The sequence below is a fragment of the Octopus bimaculoides genome, chromosome 15 (assembly GCF_046866305.1).
Source record: "Octopus bimaculoides isolate indiv1 chromosome 15, ASM4686630v1, whole genome shotgun sequence".
NCBI classification, from domain to species: domain Eukaryota; kingdom Metazoa; phylum Mollusca; class Cephalopoda; order Octopoda; family Octopodidae; genus Octopus; species Octopus bimaculoides.
Window position 1 is genome coordinate 51,623,807 of NC_142942.1, and position 22,931 is coordinate 51,646,737.

Genomic DNA, 22,931 nt, shown 5'->3' on the forward strand with positions numbered 1-22,931 from the left:
TTGTTGGCTATAAAATTATTTTCTTCAAGAGTAATTTTTTCTTTCGTGCATGCACACACACATTCCTCCATGCTTTGTACAATCTTTTTCTTCACAAATATAACCATCAGAATCAGAAACCCTATCTTCTCCATGGCCAAAATGCCATTCCCCTCTCCCTTTTACACAGCATTTACTCACAGATAATGGCAACATTGCCTCAATTTATAAAGAGATCTTTGCTTCATTTCACTTTTTACATTGTAATAGATGAAATATATATATAGACCCCTTCGGTCGTGAATTACCATGGGATTGCAGCTATAAAGTTAAACAGGGAAACACAAGTCCAGTTAAGGTTGATTATGGAAGACCAGCAGTTGCCCATGCATACCAGCCGATGGCATCCAAGGGAAAGGTAAAGGCTGATACGACCTGACACCAGTGATGTTGCAACTCATTTTACAGCTGAGTGAACTGGAGCAATGTGAAATAAAGTGTCTTGCCTAAGAACATAATACAGAACCCGGTCCGGGAATTGAACTTGCTACTTCATGATTGTGAGCCCAAAACTCTAGTTGGTAAAATGAGAAAACTTGAATGTCATACATGTGACATTAGCAGCTTTGGGCTCTGTGCTGTCACTTGACCTACAAGAAATAGCAGTGAAATCACTCTCAAATTATCACCTTACTAATAATACTATACTTGATTATGCACTCAATCCTAGCCACATAATAGCCAAGAGAAAACTGAGCAGTCATGGCTGAAATACCTTTGATTAGAGGTTTGTTCAGTTACAACTGGCCTGGGGATAAGTAACAACAAACAGCAAGTGAACAAGGAAGTATCTTTGTGGTTGCTTGATCTGCTAGAAATAAGAACCAAATTCCTACCACCTTTGATTTTACCTTTTAAGTGTGTTCAGTCAGAGCTGACCTGGAATTTTTTCAAAATCTCCCCAATTTTTTTGAGTATATTTGATCAGAGTTTATCTGGGTTCAGCTACGCAGCAACACCAAATGACAGACATACTCCACATTTTCACATTTAACAAACATCTCAATTTACACAACTGCTTAAGACCCTGCAAGACATCATCACTAAAAAGGGCAGATGTTTTTACTAACAAGTGGAAGCTGCTGTATTTCACAATATAAATATTTACTCAACATGTAAATATATAAATATTTATTTACAACATATTTTGAGTGTTGTAAATATTTATAAGCGAACGCTTGGCTAGCTAACTAGCTAGTTTTTGTGTATGTTATTAATATAAAATTTTCTTGGTTATCTTTTGAAAATTAATATTCCAGTTATCCGTTTTTTTCCATTTTGAATCACTAGAACTGTTGATGTCAATTATTATATAATTATAATTATAGGGTTGTAATTGCTTTGAATTTATTCATCTGTATTTGTAAATAATGTTAGAGATATTTAGAATTCCATGGCTGTCTCAGTGAGGTATATTAACGAAGTTGTTGGTGTTGGTCAGCTCCAAGTCGGTTCTTATTTACTAAACTTCCTGCAACCACCACTCCATTTTTGTTCTAGATAATAGGCAAGGACATGGCTGTGTGTTTGTTTCCCAACCACACGGTTTTGAGTTCAGTCCCATGGTAACACTGCATGATAACTTCAACAAGTGTTTTCTACTTTAGCCCCAAGCTAACCAAAGCCTTGTGAGTGGATTTGGTAGATGGAAACTGAAAGAAACCTATCATATTTTTTTTTTTTTTTTGCTGTAGTTTCAGCTCAGAGCTGCAGCCATACTGATGCACCTCTGTTGCTTTGAACAGCAGGGTTCGCCACCATCCCCTGCCGGAGCCTTATGGAACTTAAGGTGTTTTTGCTCAATAAACACTCACAACGCCCGGCATATACTCACATATTATTTGTGTATATATATATATATATATATATGTGTGTGTGTGTGTGTGTGTGTGTGTACATGTGTATGTGTGTGTTTTCATGTTGTCTCCTACTACTACTTGACAACCAGTGTTGGTGTGTTTACATCCCCGTTACTTAGCAGCTTGGCAAAAGAGACCAATTGAATAAGGGCCATTCTTTAAAAGAATAAGTACTAGGGTCGATTCATTTGACTAAGATCATTTAAGGTGGTGCTCCAGCTTGGCTACAGTCTTGGTATGATGACTAAAACAAGTAAAAGAAAGACACACACACACACACACACACACACACACACACACACACACACACACACACACACACACACACACACACACACACACACACACACACACACACACACACACACACACACACACGTGCGTTTTAAGTAGTACAATAAACACAGTATCTCATGTAACAAAGAACTTTCTGGTGTTGTGCATACCACCCCCATAATGTGTGGTTGACCTCTTCGCTCTGAATTCACTAACTTTAATATATTTTCTAAACAATGTTGAGCACTCTTGCATTATATTATTATAACAGAAAACATCACCTTAATTTTTAAAAAGTTTACAAGTACTTGTGACATATCTTTATCACAAGAAAGAATTGTTATTTAGTCCCAGGTCAGCCTGAATTAAACCGAGCTATTATCAAAAACATTCCATCTGTGACCATCCCATCTTTTACCTATATGCAGGTAACCATAGACCAAGTTAGTCAACAAGTTCTAAGGCAGTTGGGTGTGATTTTGAGGAGGATTTGGCTGCTATTTCTTTCAGATTGAGTAACCACATACAGACTCCTTCATATGCTTGAGAAAAGAGTAGTATTGGATGAGTGGTGGTGGCTGTATTTTCCAAATTAAGGATTTTTTAACCAAAAGCCTTTTTCTAGAAGCTGCTCCTCTGGGTGGTATCCTACATTAGCACTGTTATAGCACTGGAAACTTGGATTGGATTTTGGATGGCTGGTCCTAGTTCATTAATAAGATAAGATTATCAAAGAGGCTTCTTTTGTTGAATAGTGCTTTCATGGCCCTCGCTAGTCTATGGAGATGATGGTTACACTTTCCATTTGCGATCAGATCAATTGGAACCTTTGTTGTTGTAACTGACTGAGTGGTAGATGGATGATTCATCAACAGACAACTTACAGACAGGACAATTGTATGGCTTGGTGCAGAGTCCTGTTGCCAGACATAGGGTGTTCCAGCTGCCACCCTCTTGACCCAGGGCAGCACAACCTCCTCCAGGCACTTGATGTTTGCACACAGACTGAGTGCCATACTGAGGGTGGATAAGAGGAAATTATTTGACTGTATCTTTGACAAAATTTGTGTTTTTGTACCAATGCTAAGAGTAAAAACAGGAACAAAAAAAAATCAATATTTTTTTTATTGATATGAAAATGCCAAGACAGCAGGGTGTTGGGGCTGAACAAATTCTTTAGTGTATTTAGTTTGGTACTTCATTGTTTAAATTAGTAGAATCTAAACATCCCACTAATTTCAGTTTCATTTTACATTCCTTATCAGATCAATAAAATAAGACCATTCTTCTGGGATCAATGAAAATAAGAGCAATTATAACCCCTGGAAATGCCCAAGTGTGTGCACGAGTGTATACAGATACATAAGTATGCATAAATATATGAATATATTTGATATGTTAAGTTACGACCATGTAAGTAAAAAGATAATCACACAACCATGTGGTTTTAGGTTCGATCCTACTATGTGGTACCTTGGGCTAACTCAAGCTTTGTGAAGAAAATTTGTTAAAACAAGAATCTGTCCACAAGACTGAGTGGACAGTCTGTTATTGGGTGGGAGACTTGATCCATTGCTTAGTTTAACGCCCACACCTGTCCCTCAAGTGTCTTTAACTGAGACTATTCTGTGGCAATTATTTTCACTAATGTTTCTGATCCGAAGACATACAACGCAATACACGTGCTGCTTCTTTCTTACTGCAGCAGCCGATCGATGAGTCACGATACCATCCTCGCTTCGTCAATCACAGAGGCCTTGCTGAAAGATCACAAACAACTGCCCTTCCCCAGCTGACTAAGCCACAAAAAAAAGTGGGAGGTGGGGTGGGGGTGGAAGAGGGGAAACAGAAAGAAGCCTCTCTGTTTATTTGTCATGACAAATAGTGATTGTCATTACAACTCTACTTATTCCTCTGTCTTCTGAATCATAAATACTTTGTCATCTACTTCAATATTACTACTGCTACTACCATGACTATCTCTGTTACTTGTTGTTTATTACATAAAATCAATGAGGTCTGTGTGTGACCTTTTGTTTGATAGCTTTAATGCCTTTAATAACTATTGATTACTAACACAGGCACAAAGCTACACACTTTATAGGAGGGTGTCGTTGATCATAATGATGACCACCCCCACCAATGAGTGTCTGGCTTTATTTTGTATCGTTTATTTTAAATATTTTTAATATCATTTTCAATTAAATTTTTTTTTTATATCCTCCATCAAAAGGGTACAAGGCAAACCTGACCCTGGGATATTTTAATGAATTCAGGATGTACATCCCAAAATTTACTTTCTCAGCTACTTCACAGCATTAATTATTCACTACACTTACATACTTTTAATAACTATTCTGGGTTCAAATCCTTCCAAGGTCCACTTTGCTTTTCACTTTCTAGTGGTTGATAAAATAAAATGCTAATCAAATATTGGGAAATAATCATCATCATCATCATCATCATCATCATCGTTTAACGTCCGCTTTCCATGCTAGCATGGGTTGGACGATTTGACTGAGGACTGGTGAAACCGGATGGCAACACCAGGCTCCAGTCTGATTTGGCAGAGTTTCTACAGCTGGATGCCCTTCCTAACGCCAACCACTCAGAGAGTGTAGTGGGTGCTTTTACGTGTCACCCGCACGAAAACGGCCACGCTCGAAATGGTGTCTTTTATGTGCCACCCGCACAAGCCAGTCCAGGGGCACTGGCAACGATCTCGCTTGAAAATCCTACAGGAGCCAGTCAGGCGGTACTGGCAACGGCCACGCTCAAAATGGTGCATCTCATGTGCCACCCGCACAAGAACCAGTCCAGGGGCACTGGCAACGATCTTACTTGGCTTGCCGGGTCTTCTCACGCACAGCCCATTTCCAAAGGTCTCGGTCCGTAGTCATCGCCTCGGTGAGGCCCAATGTACGAAGGTCTTGCCTCACCACCTCAGCCCAGGTCTTCCTGGGCCTACCTCTTCCACGGGTTCCCTCAACTGTTAGGGTGTGGCACTTTTTCACGCAGCTATCCTCCTCCATTCTCACCACATGTCCATACCAGCGCAATCGTCTCTCTTGCACGCCACAACTGATGCTTCTAATGTTCAGCTTTTCTCTCAAGATACTTACACTCTGACGGGTATTCACATTGACATTACACATCCAACGGAGCATACTGGCTTCATTCCTTGCGAGCTTACGTATGTCCTCAGCAGTTACAGCCCATGTTTCACTGCCATGTAGCATGGTTGTTCGTACGCATGCGTCATACAGTCTGCCTTTTACTCTGAGTGAGAGTCCCTTTGTCGCCAGCAGGGGTAAGAGCTCTCTAAACTTTTCCCAGGCTATTCTTATTCTAGCAGCTACACTTTCAGCGCACCCACCCCCACTACTAACTTGGTCGCCCAGATAGCGGAAGCTATCGACTACCTCTAGTTTTTCACCCTGGAATGAGATAGAAGTTGTTTCCTGTTTGTTTGCAGTCTTTATTGCACCTGAACATCTGCCACAAACAAAAACTAACTTGCTAGTTAACCTGCCTTTGATGTTGCTGCACCTCTTATGTGTCCATAGCTTGCACCGGGTACATCTTATAGAGTTACTACCTACTCCTTTTCTACATACTGAAGGGGTTTGTGTTTTATCTACCTTCCTACTTATTAGGATTTTGGTTTTAGCTAGGTTGACTCTAAGGCCCTTCAATTCTAGACCTTGCTTCCACACCTGAAACTTCTCCTCTAGTTCTGATAGTGACTCCGCAATTAGGGCAAGGTCATCAGCATAGAGGAGCTCCCAGGGGCAACCTGTCTTGAACTCCTCTGTGATTGCCTGGAGGACTATGGTAAATAATAGGGGGCTGAGGACGGAACCTTGGTGGACCCCTACCTCTACCCGGAATTCATTGCTGTACTCATTTCCAACCCTCACCTTACTGGCAGCATCTCTGTACATGGCTCGCACAGCTCTCACTAACCATTCTTCTATCCCAAGTTTCCTCATTGACCACCAGATAAGGGATCGGGGGACCCTGTCAAAGGCTTTCTCCATGTCAACGAAAGCCAGGTACAGAGGTTTATCCTTAGCTAGGTATTTCTCCTGCAACTGTCTCACTAGAAATAAGGCATCAGTAGTGCTTTTACCTGGCACGAACCCAAACTGCATCTCATCTAAATTGATTCGCTCCCTAATTAGTTGGGCTATGACCCTCTCTGTAACTTTCATAACCTGATCTAACAGCTTGATGCCTCTGTAATTATTTGTATCTAAAGCGTCCCCTTTACCTTTGTAGCAGTTGACTATGATGCTGCTACACCAGTCATAGGGTATGACTCCTTCGTGTATCACCTGGTTCGTAATACGGGTGACTAGGCTATAGCCAACACTGCCAGATATTTTGAGCATCTCTGCAGTGATTCCTGATGGGCCGGGGGCTTTCCCGGTCTTCATACTCTTAATTGCTTTATCTACCCTGGTACTATCAACTCGGATAGCTGGTCCCTCTATTGGGTCGACATAAGGCAGGCTCTCTTTCTCCCATTCATTCTCTTTATTAAGCAATCTATCGTAGTGGCATCTCCAGACCTCTTTCTTTGCATCCTCATTTAATGCAAGCGTACCATCATCCATGCGAACACATTTCTCTCCTACAACATCACTATTCTCTCTCCTACACTGTCTTGCAACACGAAATACCTCGAGTCTTTGGTCCTCACGGCGCAGAACATTGGCAAATCTTTCCTTATCTGCTTCCCCTCTGGCTAAATAAACCTGTCGCCTAGCCTCCCTTCTGGCACATTGGTACAATTCCCTGCTACCACCGTTCTTCCAGTCCTTCCAAGCCTGTTTCTTTTGTCTAATAGCCCTGTCTACCTCCTTGTTCCACCACCACGTTACTCTGGGTTGGGAGGGGACCTTACACCACCCACAAATCTGGTCGGTGGCTTTCAACAGGTTGTCCCGCAGAAATCTCCAATTGTCTTCCACGTTGTATGATGTTGTTTTAAAAAATCCTATTAACATCCATTTTCTAAGCTGGCATGGGTTGGATGGCTTGACTGGAATTGGTAAGGCCAGGGGCTGCACCAGCTTCCATAGTTTGTTTTGGTTTTGGTTTCTACCGCTGGATGCCCTCCCTAATGCCAACCTCTCTACAGAGTGTACTGCGTGTTTTTAAGTGGCACCATCACCAGTGCTTTTTACGTGGGATCAGCACCCACACTACTGCTTTTTACATGGTGTGTGTGTGCGTGTATGTATGTATATGTAAAGACAAAAAGGTATGTGCATACATATTGGGTCATCCCATAAGTAATGCGGCTTTTTTATACTTATTTTATTTTTCAAAATTAGTTAGGAAGGGCATTGGCGTTAGGAAGGACATCCAGCTGTAGAAACACATATTGTGTATGTATGTATAAACGTGTGTATATACACACACTCTTTTGTGTTTTTAAGTGAGACCATTTCTATGCAACCTCTTGATCTATTAAGTGTAATAACCCAAATTTCCCTCAAACTTCCCTATTTTTTAAAAATGCAAACTTCATTTTAAAGCCTAAATGTTATGGCATGTACCACTGCATAATGACATTTAGAAATGATTCATGTGATTTTCTGTTTTTGTGTCATAAAAGTCTGCTCAATTAGAATTTACCACTACTATCTGAAGAAGAGTATTACTACAGTGTCGTCCATGAATAATACTGGTAGATCTCGGCATTCTGTGACAGGCATTATATTATGGCATTTGTCCCAGCTCTGTTGCAAGCATTCAGTCTAAGTCTTTGCTTTCAGAAAAAAATTTTTTCTTACCAGTTTCAGGGGGCCTAACCAAAAAAAGGAACAAAAACAAAAGAGTCACAGATGTTGCCCTTTTTTCTCTGACTAAATGTTAAAAAAAAAATTTCAACTTCATCGTCCTTTATTGTTCATGTTTCATGTTTCATGGTTTGTGGTGCAGTCCTTGGGTCCATCATCATCATCATCATTTAATGTCTGTTGAATGATGATGATGCTGTTGGTCCCTAGGACTGCATTATGCTCCAGTGTCTGCTTTGGCATGGCTTCTATGGTTGAATGCCCTTCCTAATGTCAACCACTTTACAACCTCTATTGGGTGTCCTTTTCATAATGGCTGAGTGCACTTTTTTTTTCATTTTATTGCTGTAGTCTTTGGTGTACTGAAATGCAAAATAAGCACTTCACTCTCACATTGAGTGAAGTTAAATGGTTAGCATTAAAAAGGAAGTCAATTGAACAAACCATTGATTTGAAATATTTGGAAGTACACATTTATTTTTTTCAAATATTGAAAAATAAAAATATTTCAGACTTTCCTCATTAAAAGAAATATGATGAAAAATCAATGTATCATTTATTTATTTGTTTATTTATTTATGTATTTATCAAAGGAATGATAAAACATATGAAAAGTAACATGTTTATCTGAAAATAACTTCTAGAAAATGTTTATTTCTGATTTTGAACTAAAACTTCAATATTTGTGGTCTATTTTTGGTAACAACCAATATAGATTGATACTCATCTGCTTTTAAGATGTATTTCTTTTTGAGAAAATAAAACTCAAAATAGTCCAGACTTTGCTCTCTCTCTCTCTTTCTGCATCAAATAGTTTTTTTTTTCTGTCCCTGTTAAAGATTTTTGTTTTTCAGAATATGTTGTAGAAAAATAGGAAATGATTGTCCAATTAAGTGTTTCTCCCATTCAGAAATAGAATGTAATTAAGTGGTGTACATAATTGTCCCTGTTTATTCCTTCCTAGCCTTTTATCTCCTTCCATGAAAGATTTCATGTTAAGATAAGTAATTTTTCTTAACCTTTCAAGACCAGAAAATCCTCCAGTGTGGCTTAAACTTGTCTAATAATAAGAATAATAATAAGAATAATAATAAAACCAGCAATGATAAAAATATGTTCAAAAGTAGAATGGTTGTACAAATTATGCCTGTCAAAATGATTTGGAAAGAAAGCTTACCCTAACCCAAGTCCATTCTTATTTATAAATGCCCTATATCTATCTTACCATCACTTCATTTCAGTAATATCAGAATTATTAGTGGTGGCCATTTATAGATGCTCGTTAATGTTGTGGTTTCACAGAAATTAATAAATGACCCTACCTTTAGAAATTAATAAATGACCACTTTTAGTTGACGAAATCAACCCCAAGACTTATTCTTTCTAAGCCTAGTACTTATTCTATCAGTCTCTTTTGTCGAACCACTAAGTTTTGGGGACATAAGCACATCAACATCAGTTGTCAAGCGATGGTAAGAGACAAACACACACACACACATAAATATATATATATATATATATATATATATATATATATATATATATATATATATATATATATACACACATGACAGGCTTCTTTCAGTTTCTGCCTACCAAATCCACTCACAAGGCTTTGGTTGGCCCAAGGCTATAGTAGAAGACATTTGCTTAAGGTGCCACGCAGTGAGACTGAACCCAGAACCATGTGGCTAGGAAGCAAGCTTCTTACCACACAGCTACACCTGCGGCTTTAAATGTCTGGCTTTAGAGGCAAAATGGCTGAGTACCTTTTGAGCGTTGGGCCTGATGGAGGCAAAATGGCTGAGTACCTTTTGAGCGTTGGGCCTGATGGAGGCAAAGTGAGTGAGTACCTTTTGAGCGTTGGGCCTCACGGAGGCAAAGTGGCTGAGTTCCTTTCGAGTATTGGGCCTCACGGACTCAATGACCAAGACCTTTGGCATTATGTTGTGGTTGTGGCAGATAGGGGTGTCATACAAGTGTCACATAAAAGCACCCACTACACTCTCTTAGTGGTTGGCATTAGGAAGGGCATCCAACTGTAGAAAACCATGCCAAATCAGACTGGAGTCTGGCGCAACCTTTCAGCTTGCCAGCCCAGTTAAACTGTCCAACCTTGTAATATCAGGTTCAGTCCCACTATGTGACACCTTGGGCAAGTGTCTTCTACTATAACCCAATGCCTTCTGAAGGAATTTTGTAGATGGAAACTGTGTGGAAGCCTGTTGTATATGTGTTTGTGTGTCACTGTTTGTGTCCCACCCCAACTGCTTATCATCTGATGTTGGTTTGCTTTCATCCCCATGACTAAGTGGTTCGACATAAGAGACCAATAAAGTCACTACTAGGATCAGTTTGTTCAACTAAATCCTTCAAGGCAGTGCTCCAGCATGGCTGCTGTACAATGCCTGAAGCCAGTAAAAGATTATCTAAAATATTAAAAAACAAAAAAAAAAAGGAATTTTCTATTTTGAAATGAATTAGAAACTGAAAATTTAGCTAATTAAAGGATTTTAAGACTTTTCTTGTAACAGACAGTTCTTAATACACGGGACTTAAAACTGATATTTACTTTGTTTTCCAAATATGTACATACCAAGAATATCTAACCCTTTATTTGTCCTACATATTTTATCCATCTTCTTTTCTTTGTTAATTTTATTATCTAAGCGTTTTTTTTCTTTTTTTATTTGATTGTGTTTAAAATTTACTTTTGTTTTACATTCATAATTTTCCTTATTCTTTAAATCACTTAAGTCTTCTATTTTCCGTTACAACCAGTTTCTCATTTACTAGGTTAAAAAGAAATTATTCTACTTCATTGTACTTTTATCCTAGATAAATAGGGTTTTATTTTTATCCCCCCCTCTTTTTACTTCACTAACCATGTTCAGGGGTTAATTCCTAGAAAGGTACATTCCTTAATGTTTTATATGTTTACAGGGAAGGTTAGTAGATCAACATATGTCAGACAAGAGAGAGAGAGAGGCTTGCAAGTAGTAAAAACCTGGTAGGTGGTAGTCTTGACTCTACTGCTTGCTATGTGTGACCACCTCTACCATCTTTTTCCTTACTGGCTGGCTATGTAACAAATGGCAAAACTAAGATGGATTTCCAACTCGTGTGAACCCTGACCTTGCAGTTGAATGATGGAGCTATTTTTATTATGTTTGTGTAGATAAAAAAAAAAAAAAGGAAATGCCTAAGAAAAAACAAACAAAAAAATTTCCCTTGCTACTCTTTTAAAATAATTGATATTTCAGATTCCTTCCCTGTTCAATTTGTTATTGAACTGATTGCTTTTCTGCTAAAATATATAGTTATTGGTTTTTAATAAAGTTGCTTGTAATCCACTTAAATTTTGACCCACAAGCAATAGTTCTTCTCCAGACATGGTTAATAGCTTCCAGTTTAGTTCATAAAATATAGCAAGATTAAAAATTAGGTAATTAAAATATCTTAAAACTGCTTGGTTTCTTTTAAAAATTCTTAGATTACAATACAAAAAATAATAAAAAAATTAAATTAAAAGGAATGAAATTTTAATGTTTTCCATTGCCGATGTTTAAAGTGGGGCCATGCTAGGGGTAATCTTTTTTTTTTTTATGAAAGCAAGACCAGACTGATTTTGTGATGTAGTCTTTGGCAGATTTTTCTTTTCTTTTTTTTAATTTTAGTAAAACTGTTAACTTTTGTAATTCTTTCTTGATACATTGATTCAAGTTTAAAAACCAAAAAAGTACAATTTAAAAAAATTCTGTTAGCATGAAAATTATCACTAGAGTTAGATAATTTTCTAACTCAAAAAATTATGTATTGTAGAATGTATGTGTGTGTGTGTGTGTACACACACACACACACACACATCATTGTTTCAATGAGCAGTGGAGTCTGAGCTGGTAAGGTATTGGTCACTCTCTGACTGGTTTATGGTCAAGCCTGTGGCAGTGAAGACTTCTGGCTCTGGCTCAATCACTTAAAACAATATAAGACTGGTAATCTACTAAATTATCATCAAATGATGGATTACTAATGCCTTCAGTTGAAACCTGCTGATTGACCCAAAAGGCTTAAATCAATTGATTTGAGAAAATATAAACGACAATTTGTAGATGCAAACATAATCATTTTCATCCCTTAATATATATATTTCCATGCTGGATGTTTTGACAAGAGCTGGCAAGTCAGAGGGTTGTGCCAAGCTCTGTTGTCTGCATTGGCACAGTTTCTACGACTGGATGCTCTTCTTAATGCCAACCACTTTATAGAGTGTACTGGGTGCTTTTCACATGGCACCAACACCGGCATGGGTACCAAGTAATTTTCTAGACATCCCTGGGAAGGGATGGTTATTAATTCTAAATATTTTCTTGGCCTTAGTTTGTGTTTGTGTCTTTTCTCTCGGCAAATCTTCTTAAATTGTGAGGAAAAATACAGGAATTGTTGCTTGGTTAAGAAGTTTGCTTCAGAGCCAGGTTTGATCCCACTGCATGGCTCTTTCGGCTAGTTTCTTCTACCGTAGGTTCAAGTTGATCATTGCTTTGCAAGTGAAATTTTAACAGACTAAAAGCCCTTTGTGTGTGTGTGTGTGTGTGTGTGTGTGCATATGCATACATACCTGTGTGTGTGTAAGCCTGAATGCATGTGTGTGTCTGTGCCTGCATGCATGTGTGTGTGTGTGTGTACTTTCAAGCGTGATTGTGTATGCCTGCTTGTGCACATGTGTGCGTCTTTGCATTGACATCACTTGGGCTGTGGTGATGTTTGTAGATATCACACAGCTTGGTAGTTCTGTGTGCAGACACTAGTGGATTAGCCTACTTTAGTTGAAAACAAGAGCCAGCAGTGGGAAGGCCATTCGGCCACTGAATACTACCTCAGGAAGTCTTGTCTAGTTCATGTCAACATGGAAACAAAAAAAAAAACAGACATAAAAATGATGATGATGGTGTTTTTAGCTAAAACTCCTGTATATTAGTATCATCTGAGTGACATTGCACTTTATGTATCCATTATTTCTAGTCTTGGCTATTTCACTTGAACAACATTTGTTTTTCAGGTTCAGGGTCGACCAAAATCCAGTCATTTTTCTGTAATTGACACAACTTGTTCAAAGTTAGCCCTGATCAGATGCATCTTTGTGGTGCAACCTTCTGTTTTGGTCTGGTCTGACTATAAGACCGTAGCAAATCGTGTGTAGACAGATGGAGTTTTATAGTAAGTAGGTTCGAAGTAGTGTTTAGTGAAAATCCATAAAGTAGCTAATCTGTTTTTCAACTTATTATCTCGAACAGTATTGAAATCCTTTGTTTAATTACTTGCGACATGCAATACAGCGGATGTGAGATGGAATATCAAAGAAATGCAATTACTGGATTGTTAATGAGAAGACAGACATTTAAATGGCTTTCTATTGCATTACTCGCTAGTTTTAGAAATTAATTATATTTAATAACTTTATTGTCTGATAATTTTATTTAATATGTTTGTTAAATCAAATGTGGAATTCCTTTCAATCTCTTTCAAACTTTGTCTGGAAAATAATGATATTATTTTATCAATTTACATTCTGCATGCGTGTGTTTGTGTATATATTTATGCAAATGTGTGCACTTGTCTGTGTATAATATGTGGGTGTATGCATTGCTTTAATAACTTAATTTATAATGTTTACAAATAATGCATATAACTGTGTTTTAAATAAATATATATTGTAATCATTTCCTTCAATGTTTTATAATTTAGTCCTTGTTATTGGGATTTTCTATCTTTGCTGTATACATTCCTTCTCTCACTCACAGAAGACAAGATACCATAAAATATTTTATTTATTAGTTTCACACAGAGATAGAAGCAGAAATGTCTTATATATGTTTGTAAAGATGATTTTGAATAACATAATAATTTTTCATCTATACAAAGAAAGAAATAATATTTTTCTCTTTTATTTTGTGATTAATTTTTCAGTTATGAAAATAATATATTTAATCTGAAATCACTGATTGGAAATTTCTTATGTATTGTTTTGTATCATTCTTGAGTGACATAGTGTTCTTATAATCAATCTGCTAGAGTCTTTGTTTAAAGATCATCAGTTTAACTCTCAACTGTCATTCCATTGCATCCTACTACCCAATATCCTCTTTAATTTCTTTAAAAAAATATATAAAAAGTACCATTTTTAACTCAGAGATGAGCAATAAAAAGTTGGGATGAAGAGATAGATAGATAGAGAGGGGGAGGGCGCTAGTGTTGCTATTAAAAACCTCTGTTGCAATTCAGGAAATTATTATTTTTATTGTGAGATCAATACATCTAAAAAAAAGTTTGTAATAAATGATATTTATTTTTATTGATATTAATAATATTTTGAAGGCAAGTAGTATGAAGATGTCAACTTATTCTATTAAATTATTGGCTAGTATATTTGTTTATCACACAAGTAACTTACTCAGATGGTCATTTCTTTAATGGCATGTCAATTTTGGAGAATTCCTCCACTTGCCATTTGGTGTTGGTACCACTTGTCACGAAGCCATTGATCTACCACATCTGGAAGCAGATATAATTTCAATAAATCCAGAATTTATCTTGTATGTTATGTAATATACCCACATTTATCCTTTTCATGCCAAAATATGCCACTGACCATTCTAAGCTATTTCTCTTGGCTCATTTCCATTCCGTTATGCCATTGGGTAACATACTGGTCGATCACAAGTAACCTGCTGAAATGATCTGGTACTTACCGAATCTATTCTGATATGGGGTAAGACACTCTGTAAAGTGGTTGAAGAATGAATGGAGGTAACAAATGAGTGAACTCCTTTGGTGCTACTGAGAACTTGGAAATTTCTCAAGTGTTGGTGACATGATAAAATGCCCCTTGTAACCTCTGTAAAATGGTCAGTGTTATAGCTTGAGTGAGATCAGCCCTGATTCAGCTGACCTCTGATGAAAAGTATTCCAGTCATGAGTATCTTGTCTTTTTAGGGGAATCTAGGACTACACTATCTACTTTGTTCTTGTCCCTACCTTTTTTTTTCTCTCTTTTATTAAAATAGTAGTCATGATGTGAGAAAAATTTGACACCATCACCACCACTGTCACCATCATCACCACTACCCCCTCCATCTTCATCACCATTACTACCACCACCACCACCACCACCACCACTTTCAACTTGGACATAAGGGAGTCAGTGAAGTAGCCTTTATGTGATTGCTCAATCTGCTAGAAATAGTAACCAAGTCTCTTTGAAATCATATCCTACCAGCTTAAACAAAAAGGGACTCATTAGAGAATATAGTCCTAGATTTAAAAAGAAACAGGATGATCATGGCTGGAATGTCCTTGATTCATACATATGCTCAATTAGAGCCGATTTAAGCCTATGCAATAACATTATCATAACTACACGTTATCCTTCAAGTAAATGCCTTCATAAGTGGAGGGAAAAAAAAAACTAAAATCGAACACTGGAAGCCATCTTGTAATGAAATTAGAAAAATTCATACTACAGATATAAACATTAAACTCTGTCTCCTGGCATGTTTGGCTAAATCCCACTACAGTTAATATTTGATCATTTTTACTTATAGTGTGTGTGGGGTGGGGGTGCACGTGTGCTCTGAGCATTTTGTAAAACCTCTGTATTACCTTTCCATTTGATTTAGTCCTGATTGTTTCAACATTGCTGAGGTTGCTAAACAGGTTCGGCTTGGCCTTTTTCCTCCCAGTCTTTTTTCCTTGTTTGAACTTACTTCTTGATAAACATTACACATTCTCCTTCCTGTTTGGAAATGGTAAATCAAGATATGAACATTATACTGTGAAAAAAAAAAAAAAAAAAAAAAAAAAGAAAAGAAAATCTATCTTTGGTGTGATAGCAACTTCACAAGCAACGTTTGTCAGCTACACTCCATCATGGTATGTGTCACCAGTGAGCGTATGTAATTGCATGCATGCTTGTGTGTATGTGTTTCTGTATATGTTGAAGCGGTGAACAGTTCTTGGATGTAATCAATGGTGTATTTATTGTAGTAGTTTGACTAGAATGAGTCATCATAAGAAGATGCATATGTGAAGACAATAAACTAAACTTCACTGGTAAATAATGACTGTGTCATTGGTAAATTTTAAGAGAGAAGACCACAGATTTCCAGATAGTCTGCGAAAGAGAGGACGAAGGCTTGTATGACTTATAAGGTGTGAAATTAATAGTAGGTAGCTTTTCTGCTTGGTTGTTTTCGATGTTTTTATTTGCTTTTAACTTTTGCCAGAAATAGCATAGATTTACCACTTAAAACAGATTGAACACATTTGGAAATTTTAGTGACAATCTGTATGCAAGCTGAAGAGAGGGAAGCTTATCAATTCCGTTACTGCTGCTAGCAATAATGAAGGCTTTTACAGATTCTAAATAGTAATTCTTATAACATGCTAAACCATTTCAAGTACAAGAGCACTGACAATGGTTAATTCTGAAGCGTTAGGATAAATTAATGAGAAATGGATACGTTTAGAGATTTAGAATTTATGTTAGAATTATCTTGTTGGAAGTAAAATCTTTGGTGTCATTGGCTGCTAAAAGATCTGAACCTTGTTACCTACTCTTTGAGTAGAACCAGGATTTCCAGTCTTCTGTGAATGTATTCTATTATTGTTACAATTGAGTAGTTTACTCTTTTAAATATATATTCTTCATTCATATGATCAGGTTCTGACTGGAATTGGGTATTTTCCTAATGCAGATTGATCAGATATATTGCTGTAGACACACAATGATCAAATGAATGACAGTGTTATTTAACTTTCAAGTTATAAGCATGAATGTATGGTTAAAAAGTTCACTTTACAGCAGTATGGTTCCATTTTGTAGTCAGAGTATCTCCCCTAGATCTGTGTGTATAAAAACTGTACTGGGGGTCACTGAGAAAGTAGAGAAACTGAAAGAGATAAAGGAGATGGTTGTTTATGATTGTTTCCTTGGGAGAGAAAGATTAGTTTAACCTCCCCCACTACCAATCAACTCTTTTGGGCAACCTTATGATCAAAGATATTCCTACCTTGACCATCCTGTGGACAGAGAACCCATGAGCACATTATCCAGTGAGCTACTTTAAAAAAAAAAAGTAGGATCTGATATGAAGGTGATTTACCTGTTATTTCTAGCAGATTGAGTGACCCTGTAGAGGCTCCTTCAGTGACTTCAACTCATTCCTTGTTTGGTGTTTAACTGAAGAAAAAGGACTGGATGCTTTATTGTGTCAGGGCAACTGGAGAAGTTCTTGAGCCATAGTGTGGACCTTGAACCCCAAATTAAAAGTAAATATAAAATTGCTACTTAAACTTGCCATTTTGTTTGATGGATAGTGCATAAGAGCATTTTACAAAGTTAACCCTTTTGTTACCATATTTGCTTTATGTTTCTTTCAATTTTAAATATAACAAAGAATTTAGCAAAATAATTTAGTTATTATTAAAGCTAGTGTTAGGAACATAAATTGTGACTAAGGTCTGGTGGAAGATTTTAATTCAGAACTTTTGAAAACAGAACATTTGTACTACAGAGCCAGAGGCGGTTTCAGGCGAGTTTGGTATCAGAAGCGTTAATGAAGAAGAGACCCTCTTGGAATCAGAAGCCTCAACTGTCTGTTGGTTTTGTAATGGATCAGTGGATGGAGGCAAACTTAGCAGTCTTTATAAACATCTTCAGTTTTATAGCTTTCTTGGTGCACCACTGTAGCTGTCGTCCAGAAATGTTACATACAGTAGATGAGTGTCTAAGCCAGAAGAGATTTATCTCCTATCAACTAAACACCATATTGATAGAATAAAGCCTCAGACTTCACTGGCTGCTTCAGTTAAAATAATCACTTGACCACTACCTATGAGGAGAGACCACTACCTATGAGGAGAGACCACTACCTATGAGGAGAGACCACTACCTATGAGGAGAGACCACTACCTATGAGGAGAGACCACTACCTATGAGGAGAGACCACTATATGTAGTGGCTGAAAGAAAGACTGAACGAAATAGTCATAATTTCCCTCAGTCACAATCACCTTTCACTCAGTTTCTCTCTCTCATTTTCTTACACACACTCTCTCTCTCTCTCTCTCACCCTTTCTCTCATTCACATACACCCTCTCACTATGTCTCCCACTCCAACTTTATCTCACAGTCTCTATCTCTCTCTCCCTCTCTCTCTCTCTCTCATTTGATCTCATTCTCTTTTCTTTCTCGAACCCCTCTCTCTCTTGGTTCATCTCTCTTTTTCTCACTCAGTCTCACACTTTCTCTCACACAAATTGTCTTACATTTTATATATATATATATATATATACATATATATATATATATATATCTTGCTTTCTCTCTCTCTCACATTCGTTCTCACTCTTTTTACCTTCACTACCTCTCCCTCTGTCTCTCTTCCCTCTCTCTCCTCTTACAGATCCTGGTATTGGTTTGCTAGGCTTAACAAAAAAAAAGAAAAATTAACATAATTTATCTATTTATGGTCTAACACAACTCGAGACCCATACAGCATTGCACATAAATATACATACACACACATATATATATATACACACATACCTGTACATACACCCCACGTATATGCATATGCAATGTGCATGCCTATTCAACATGCACATGCAACATACAAACTTATACTTGCTGCACATACATAATACCCTCATGCACTTGCATAGACTTACAGGAAGAATATGTAACATAACCATTATTTCGATTCTAAATTCTTCATGTAGTCTTTTCTGCTGTGGTTTTCAGAGTTTCATTTTTCTTTCATTCCCCACCCCACCTCCACCATTCTTATTGTTACTTTAAGAATTCTTATTTGCCAACTGTTAAATTCCAGACTTTTCTCTCTAAGACAACTGGTAATCGATTCTTTTAGAAAGACATTCATTGAAATTTGAAGTTGTTTGTTTTGTTGTTTTTTTTTTTGTTTCGTTTTGTTTCAATTTTGGAGTAAAAGGGTATTTTTCTTTCTTTCTGGTTTTCTTTCTTTCTTTTTTTTTGTTGTCTTTTTGCTGTTGTTGTTGTTTTGGCTTAGACACATTTCTGATAGCAAATATCACTTATTTCTGCCATGAACTTAAGTCACAATGACAACAACAACAATAACAGCAACTTCGTTAATGATTGTTTCATCAAATGTGTGTGTGTGTGTGTGTGTGTGTGTGTGTGTGTGTGTGTGTGTGTGTGTGTGTGTGTGTGTGTGTGTGTGTGTGTGTGTGTGTGTGTGTGTTTTAAAATGCTTCTTTTGATGTCTTCATTACAGAATCTATTTATTGGAGAAAAATCTCCAAGACTCCAAACTGAAAGCGCTTCATGCACTATATCATTATGAAGAACTGCAACTTAATTCATTTTGATTTTGTTGTTGTTGCTGGTACTATTATTATTATTATTATTATCATCATTATTATTATTATTTGTGTGTGTGTGTTTCCTGTTGGAAAATCAATTAAACTTTTGTATTTGAGCATTTAGTTTTGAGGATTCTGTTAGTTTTTGACTTTTTGTCAATACTTTTACTTCCAAATTCTTACTGTTTTATATATATATATATATATACACACACACACACACACACACACACACACACACACACACATTTATATAGAGAGAGATTCACATGTGAGTGTATGTTTGTTTAAAATTCTTTGCTTTTTGACAGTGCTCCAGCATGGCCTTCAAGGTTATGCTCCTTGACAACCTTCGTTGCGATGGCTAATATTTATTTAAGAGCATTTGTTGTGATTATAACATAGCTACTGTCTTATCAGACCTAAGTTTATTGTCGTCAACAACATTACTATCGACATCATTGTAGCAATCTCGATTGACATCACCACAGCCCTTGTCATTGTAAATATCATCCCTACACACTTCCACTCTTAATTATCATCATCGCCACTACTTTTGCCCCCTGTTAATGCCCTCCCCCCACTTCCCACATCCTTGTCAATGCCCCTATCCACTGCCCTCATCCTTATTGGTACCTCTACTTCCCTGCCCTCGCTGATGCTGCCATCACCTTTTTCCTTGGTGCTGCTGCCATTGAAGGTGTGTAGTTTAGTGGTTACGGGTATTTGGCTCATGATTGTAAGGGCATGAGTTCGATTCCTGCTGGCATGTTGTTTCCTTGAGCAAGACACTTTATATCACATTACTCCAGTCCACTCAACTGGCAAAAATGAATAGTACAGTAACTCCTCGTCATATCGAAGTTCACCTATCACAGTTTATTATTTAAGCTTACACCAATTCCTCTGTTGTGTTGTTGTGCATTTATAATAAAATAAATATATATAAATTATAAATATAATAAAAGAAAAATATACACTACAGTACAGTTTCTACAGAATTGGGTTTTTTTTTAGTTTCTGTTTACCAAAATCCACTCACAAGGTTTTGGTCAGACGGGGGCTATAGTAGAAGACACTTGCCCAAGTTGCCACACAGTGGGACTGAACCCAGAACCACGTGGTTGGGAAGCAAACATCTTACCACACAACCATACCTGCACCTCTTCATTAAAGTGAAATTTTCATCGGCCATTGATAAATTTCTCATTTTAAATCTCACTCTAAAAAAAAATAAACAGAACAGAATAACCCCCCCCCCAAAAAAAAACCCTCCAGTAGTTGTCATTTTGTTTGAAATAAATATCGACTGATGTGTTTAGTTAAGTCTACATTGACACAGTTATATTGAACTAGTTTTGATTCAAATTAGTAAATGTTTGGATTAAAATTAGTAAGTCCTTGGCAAGTGGCTTAAGCTTTGTAAATTTCAGTCATTTTTGTTTTAGGCAAACATAGGTGTAGGTATGGCCGTAGGTTTGGAAGTTTGCTTTGCAGCTACATAGTTCTGGGTTCAATTGCACTGCTTGGCACCTCAGACAAATAACTTCTTCTGTAACCCTACGTCAACCAATGTCCTGTGAGTGAAAGTGGTAGATGGAAAGTGTTTATATATATATATATATATATATATATATATATATATACGGGCATATAAACACACCAGCATCAGTTGTCAAGTGATGTTGCGGGGACAAACACAGACGCAAACATATACACACATGTACATATATATATACATATATACAAGCTTCTTTCAGTTTCCGTCTACCAAATCCACTCACAAGGCTTTGCTGAGCCTGAGGCTATAGTAGAAGACACTTGCCAAAGGTGCCACGCAGTGGGAATGAACCCAGAACCATGTGGTTGGTAAGCAAGCTACTTACCACACAGCTTCTCCTGTACCTGTGATACGGGAAGCAATTTGATCAGCTAAACTCTGCATCCAAGGCAGTTCTACAGCAGATTCACAGACCAATAAACGAAACCAGCTGAAGAATAAAAGACAAGAGTGATGTTACACTGTAAGCATTCTGGAAATAGAGTTTTGGTGCAATACTTTCTGTTTCTTCAATCTTGCTTTAAACTAATTTGTTTGGAGTAGCAATTATGACTGTAAACTATAAAATAATAATCCCTAAATTTCATTTCACAAGACAGTAAATGATATTCATCATCATTTAACATCCGTTTTCCATGTTGGCATGAGTTGGACAGTTGGACAGGAGGTGACAAGCCAGAGGGCTGCACCAGGGCTTGGCCAAAGGAGAAAACATCTGTCTTATAGTCTATTGAAATTTAAGTGTTTTCTCATGGATTCAGTGCTAGCAGCAGTGGTGATTGGTCTTGGATGGGGTGTGTAACATTGACCCTTTGTCCAGACGAGTATTCCAATGACATTACAACTCATAATTTTTTTTCTCGCTTTTAACCTAAATAGAGGAATAATTTCTACATACCAAATATATCAAATATATATTTTTAATATTGTATATATTTAATTTTCATGTGTGTATGTAGTCTGACATCTGCAATTTGTTTATAGAAACTAATGGCATATTTTGACAAATTCATATTTTACTTTCATTGAAAGTTAGTGTAACCACAAGAAAAAAAAATCCATTCAGTTCTGGTTTATGTAAAATATTTCTAGATTTCATTTATAACAAATGATGTGAAAATAGGAATAAGTGAGCTCCTTCACTGTTATTTCTGCTTCAGTTTCAATTCCTTATTTAGGCATTCTTCATCAGGTATGTTTTATATAACTTAGAGAAAAGCCTGAGTGTGACAAAACACACCCCAGTCCCTTCCTAAAATATGTAGCTTTATGCTCTCTCTCTCTCCTCTCTTTCTCTCCCTCCCTCTGCCCTCTCTCTCTTTCAGATGGCTCTCTATTACCTTACCAGTCAATAATAACATTGGATTGTTTAATATGTCGGACATGCAAGTCTGTACAAATCAAAAACTCTCTATGCAATACCATATTGATTATAAACCTCCTTTAATAGTAGTAGTGCATCTGATGAAAATACAAACAACTTTTTTTTGACTGAATTTCGTAGAAGCAATGGATATTGATGTCAAATTATTGTCATCAACAAGCATATATTGATGTGTGTGTGTGTTAGTGTGTGTATGTACATGTGTGTGTGCATGCACTGAAATTTGTTCACTTTGACTTTTGAGTTTCACCGTTCTCTTTGACAAGCTAGTAGAATTGTTAAAGCATCAGATAAAATGCTTAATGGTATTGCTTCTGGTTTCTTGTGCTCCGTGTTCGAATTTCACTGAAGTTGACTTTGCCTTTCATTTTTTTCGGGGATTGATAAAATAAAGTACCTGTCAAGTGCTGGGGTCAGTGTAATTGACTTACCCACTTCCTCTAAAATTTACTAACTTTGCACCAAAATTTGAAACCACTAATTTAAGATGCCATGTCTTGTAGCATGGTTTCTACAGCTGGATGCCCTTCCTAATGCCAACCACTTTACAGAGTGTGCCGGATGCCTTTTACATACCCCTGGCACAGGTGCATTTGCGCA

General features: G+C 37.1%; 1 protein-coding gene and 1 long non-coding RNA gene across 3 annotated transcripts in view; one reads left to right on the forward strand and one right to left on the reverse strand.

Moving 5' to 3' along the window:
- The window catches only part of LOC106870788 (homer protein homolog 1), a 129,793-nt gene that overhangs the window by 8,562 nt on the left and 98,300 nt on the right, over positions 1-22,931 (forward strand). The window lies entirely within an intron of this gene.
- The window catches only part of LOC106870790 (uncharacterized), a 43,081-nt gene continuing 34,531 nt past the window's right edge, over positions 14,382-22,931 (reverse strand). The window contains exons 3-6 of one of the 2 annotated variants that reach the window (XR_001409573.3): positions 21,273-21,377; positions 17,146-17,292; positions 15,644-15,776; positions 14,411-14,536 (exon numbers count right to left, since the gene is read on the reverse strand). This is a non-coding gene — a long non-coding RNA (uncharacterized LOC106870790). Of the gene's footprint in view, positions 14,537-15,643; positions 15,777-17,145; positions 17,293-21,272; positions 21,378-22,931 lie in introns of both variants that reach the window. The other variant, XR_016244504.1, reaches the window with a different exon arrangement.